The following is a 6,000-nucleotide window of genomic DNA, read 5'->3' on the forward strand; positions in this document are numbered from 1 at the left end:
AAACTTCCAGATGGTAGTTTTTGACAAATTTGTAAACCAATAAGTGCAAAGATAAATATCTAGGTAACTGACTCACTTGCCCTGTATTTAGGGCTACGGACTCTGCATTGCATAGTGTCTAATGAGTGAACACAGCGTTAGAAATTGGCACTAGTCCTATAGTCATTGCCAAACTGCTCAATGGTAAAGGTATCATAAGGACTAGTAGAAATTTGCCATTTTTAAGGTTTTGCCATATGTTATCATTATAAGGACTAGTGGACGGAAACTGTTAGTTTCTAACCCTGGAACAGACAAATTGTAATAAGACAAAAACTAATGTTAAATGTCAAATAGACAAAAATTTTCTTTGGAAACGACTCAATAAAAAGCAAAATCTAAACATATTATAAATTGGGTCTGCGGACACTACATAAAATGTCCCAAGTTCTCAAAACCAAATGAATAGAGTAAAGAAAAAAGTCAGATTAGTGTAGGTTAACATATCACTTGAAATATCTCTTTTGGTTAAGTTACTAACTGAACTGATCAGTCAAAGTACCAGGTATTAAAATAGGGACACTACATGTCTACGGACATTTGTTTTCCTATGCCAAGTAGCTTGGGATAACCTGTAAAATCCTGTCACACCTGCTTACATAAACATGATCAAAGCTGATAATCATACCATTTTTAACAAAGTTGGTATTCCGAATGTTGAAAAACAACAACAAAACCACGATACTTAGCACAGTTTGTTGACACGTGAGTAGTACAATTGTGTATGTAAAATTTAAGAAAATATAGCAAGCATACCGTTTTTTTGAGGAAGTGTCAACTTGCCAAATTGTCAGATACAACATTGAGATATACTTTGAACTGAAGAGAGATTGCTGCTCCTTTATGGAGATGTAGTAACATAGAAGGCATTTTTGAATCCTCACAATCAAGCTTCATAAAAATAAGTAATGTAGTGATGTAATGCCAAATGAGTGAGTGAGTGAGTGAGTGAGTTTGATTTTACGCCGCTTTTAGCAATATTCCAGCAATATCACGGCGGGGGATACCAGAAATGGGCTTCACACATTGTACCCATGTCGGGAATCGAACCCGGGTCTTCGGCGTGACGAGCGAACGCTTTAACCACTAGGCTACCCGACCGCCCCGTAATGCCAAATGAAAAGCTGAGAGTAAATATTGTCACGTCAAGACAGTACAACTGCAAAATGAAAAAGTACATACGGTATATCCTTTTGAATATTCATCCTGTAAGTAATCATATATAGGTCCTTATAACAAGCTTGTCTCAAGAAATATGAACCCTGATTGTGACCAGGCCGTTATGCAAATTGGCAAAAGGTACTCATTATACATACTGTCGAGTGTCCCTTCTGTTACCGTAGATAAAAATAATGTATGAGAAAAAGTAGACGTAACAAAAAAGAGTTTACTAAAATGGAAACGTTTATCTATCCTGTGATTTATAACATAATTAACATCATCAAAATAAATGTTCAGTTTATAGTACAGGCCACCTTCAGTATTTAAGTATCATTTATCATCCACCCTTAACCAGGTGTAAGATATTTAGATTTTATTAGACCTTGTTGGTACTATGGCATAAGTTCACAAATACAACACACAATGTTGAATAATTAAATTAAGTTTTAACTTTTGAACTAGATACCAATAGGGAAAATACCCCTAGAAATGGAAAAGCAATCAATACAAGTATTCATTTTGTGTTAATGAGGATACTCATAGTCTACATTTGAAATAAATTCAACTTTGTTATGAATTATACGTCTATCTCAAGTGTAATTCGTTCAGGTGACACATTTCTGTACTTTTATGGAGATAACTTTGTATTATTGTGGTAACACAGCGTTCGAAACTGACACTAGTCCTGTTGTCCTTGCCAAACTGCCCAATAGTTGAGGTATCATAAGCACAAGTAGAAATTTGCCCATTTTTAGAGTTTTGCTATATGTTATCATTATAAGGACTAGTGGACTAAAAGTGTTAGTTTCTACCGTTGTAATATGAGGTAAGTGGTACATCTTTTCAGATCTTGATCACGTTTCTGTCTTGTATAGCGTCTCTGCTTCTCAGCAGCTGAGAGAGCCAAAACAATCTGGAAAACAAGAACAAAACACTTTAATTCCACGCAAGTCCACGCAATGTCTTTCATATAAACCCTCTAATTCATACATAATGGTTTAAATCCATATTCAAATTGCCCTTGCTGTTACTTTATTAAAGTAAAATATGCTCAGGTGACATGTTCAGAGTATTTGAAATGTTTGACTCAAATCTACAATCATACATTCACTTCACGAAAAGCTTAACAAATTGCAATAATTGAACAGTATGTGATACTATTACATTTAACACTTTTCCCCTTCTTAAAATATATAACGTCTATCCTGTTACTATGTGGAATTGAAGAACATGACATGACGTTATGGCAAGTTACCATGCATGCCAACAAGTTGACAAACATGTCAAAGTGGATGGTAACATTAGGGACAAACATAGAGGGCACTCATGATATGTGAACTTGAACTTGAAATGAGTGCTCCACTTCAGCCCACCATTGGCAGGACAGAAAGTAAAAATGAGATTCCAGTCCAAAATCGAATTGTGAGATACAATCATGGGAGTTCCATTACTTCAAAATATAAATTTTATAGCACAGCAATAAAAGTTGGCTCTAGTCCTATGGTGTGTGTGGCGGGGAAGGGCTGGGATTTTGTATCGAGATTTGATGTTTGTTTAGGCTTTCCGCTACAGTCACAAAAGAAGATACTTCTTTTAAAAAGAAAAATACATTGCATCAAAGGAAATTTTTGTGGCAGGGTTTTGCTATATACAATCATAATAAGGACTAGTGCCTCAGCATTGCTTCACCCGTTTGACACAGACCATAAAAGATATGTACATCCCAAAATGGCATGGTTCCTCCTCCAGTTCTAGACACATTTAAGACTACTGTTATAAAAGAACCTTATCTAATAAGTGTAAATTTACAAACATTTAGAACAGCTGTTTCTCGTTGTGGCACACATGATCTATTTATTGAAAAAACCCACAGATATAAAGGTATTGCAAAAGAACATAGACTTTGTAGGATTTGTAAAAGTGACTGTATTGAAGATGAATATCACTTTTTATGTGTATGTCCAGTGTATTTGATTTAAGAGCAAAATATCTAAATAACTTTTTCTTCCACAACCCAAACGCTAACAAATTTTGAAAATTAATGACATGTGATTGTACAGAAACTATGAAACATTTACCAATATTCATTTATCATGCTATGAAAATAAGAAAATGTATGAATTTGTCCCACTGAACAAAGAAACTTCGTAATATTCGTGAACACATCGAAGTACCCCTGTGAATATACCCGGTTAGAAATGGTCCCGAGCACACTCCGATGGTGTGAGATGTTGCTTGTCTTATCAATCACTGGTTTCTCTGATCCGAACTCGTTTATTTATATTGCGGTGTTCAACAACAAGAAATAACCAATCAAACTTACAAGTAAAATCACAATTTCCTAACATGGCCTCACATCTATACAAATATCCAAATATGGGTAAGGGACCGACCATTTTTATGAACACTTGGTATTTTTTCAGTCTCAGCTGCAAAACCAAACAAAACTATGAATCTAAATATAGATATTGTTTTGCCAAATCATCTTGCAACAATGTAATTTTTGTGGCAGACATTTGTTTTGTTCAACAGTCGGGAACATAGACTCTGGATCTACCGTAATTATATTATAACTATCAATAATTTCCTTGGACAATTTCTTTTTTCGATAAAATCCCAACCCCCCAGAATATCAAGCTCCCTTAGACATGCTAAGGCCAAGTTCTCAGTTTACAACTAAAACTACGTGTATTTGAAATGTTCATCGTAACTGTTCCAAATGATTCAAGTGCAGGGGAAATGTGATTACCTGTTAGCGTCGGAAGAGATTTCCAGTTCATCTTTTCCATCTAACCAAATCTCGCGTGATATGCTCTGGGAAGTGGTTACATGGCAACGGTTGTCTCAATCAGCCATCTTTGTTCATTGTGAACAGACAACTCTGATAACACATCCCGTTTGCTTTGGAAGTACTGCGAATTTCTTGTTTTCAAGCACCTCTGTTGCTGCTCAACTCTTGCTTTCCCTATGTTTTCGTCTGTCTCAGGTATTTTCGTGCTTTCTTTCCTTCTTTTGCCTATCATAAAGACATGCTTTTTAAAACATACCATGCATATTCATGCTTGATGTTGTGGGCCCCTTTGCCTCGTGTACTTTGGACAATTTTATTGGAATAAAGGTTCTACAAATATTTACAGGTTACAGAACGTGCAGCATCTATTATATCTATTATATCTATATGTCAATCAATTGTGTTTTCAGTAACTTTTGTCCGATACGATAGTCAAGTTGCACCAGAAATACAAAATTGCCTGAACAATAAAATGAGACAAACCAACTACAATAACCAGAAAAATCGACAAAATAGCACCCATGAAGTGTACTCGTAGTCACATGTTATAGATGTTATTGTAGTTACGTTATTTCATAAAAACGCTCATGTACTGGACATCATGATCAGTTACTGATGAAAACGTGAGGGTGACATTATGCGAGGATTCTTGATAGTTGCTCACAGATTGGATTCGTGCCAATGCTATCCTATATATATAGTTATTTTCCTTTCATAAAAAAACCGTAAAACCCATTTAATAACCGTAAAATTATATAATTTAGTCATTACCTTCCCAAACCGTCCTTGAACAAAGTCCGTCGAACCACACCACTTTTTAGCGAAATTCGCACTTATTCATGGACCAAACAAAACTTTCGAAGGGTGGTTTGGTTAGCGAAATTCATGCATATTCGTGGACCAAACCATGAGTCCACAAGTGTTCAATACTAATTATTCTTAACTAGTTTAAATGAAAATGAAAGTCTGTGATATATGGTTTTAATATATACTGATATAAATGTGTTATATATTATTCTAGTCACAACATGAATGGTTTTACAGCTTATATCCGACATTGAAATTTAAGTTAAACATAAATCTGAATCTTCAAAAAGAAATCACTTTTTATAGCTTCTTGATAAGGCAGGAGCGACACTTGTATCGCGACAAAATACTGAGTTTGATAATCAGCTACTAAATTACTTCCCTGGGAACGAAAATTAAGGTAACAATTTTCTAAAATAATTAATCAAACTCAATGAACTATTGCTATATTTTTCAGAGATTTCCAAAAGTCCACACTTTCAGTCTTAGTAAGTGTTGGAAAGAACATTCAACATTTCCAAACTGTAGGCAATATGAACAACACGAATATTCTTCATGGTGACCCCTCGAGATTTACTTTAGTCACATAGTGCCAGATAAGAATACCAATTCACATAACTTAACTACTAGATCTACATGCAACTACTACGATTATACCATGTTCACTATTTTCTTCCCCCAAGAGAAGCCAGCTTATTCTTCTCTTGTGACAAAATATCTGCCAAGAAATATTTACTGAAACATGTACTGGTTCAAGCGTACGTAAAATTGTCACACAGACCAATCATGAAGTGAGAGTTATCCATCTTCTCTGTGGCCTTGACTTAAAAATAAGGTCGTGCGACACAATAACAAAACAATAACAAAACAATTTTAACCTCTGGAATGTCTTTAATGGTTTTGCGTATTATTTTGTGCCTTTCAAGATGAACGATTGGTATTTTTATTATTATTCTATTTGACACACGGGTGCCTAATTCGGACTGCAGGTACGATCAGTAGGATATCACGGATCAGGAAGGTGAATTGTCTAGGACAGTATTATCCAAAATGCCAAACATTTTTGGAATCAATTGAATTTGGATGTATCGTTATAGAAAGTTATCTAGAAGCTCAGATTTCTTACTGGACTGGTCCCCATGTACTTATTGGTTAGAAAGAAAACTCCCAGCCATGTTTCAATTGTCCTGTGTTCGTTAGTA

Source organism: Haliotis rufescens, unplaced genomic scaffold, assembly GCF_023055435.1.
Source record: "Haliotis rufescens isolate VD_foot unplaced genomic scaffold, xgHalRufe1.0.p SCAF_2, whole genome shotgun sequence".
NCBI classification, from domain to species: Eukaryota; Metazoa; Mollusca; class Gastropoda; order Lepetellida; family Haliotidae; genus Haliotis; species Haliotis rufescens.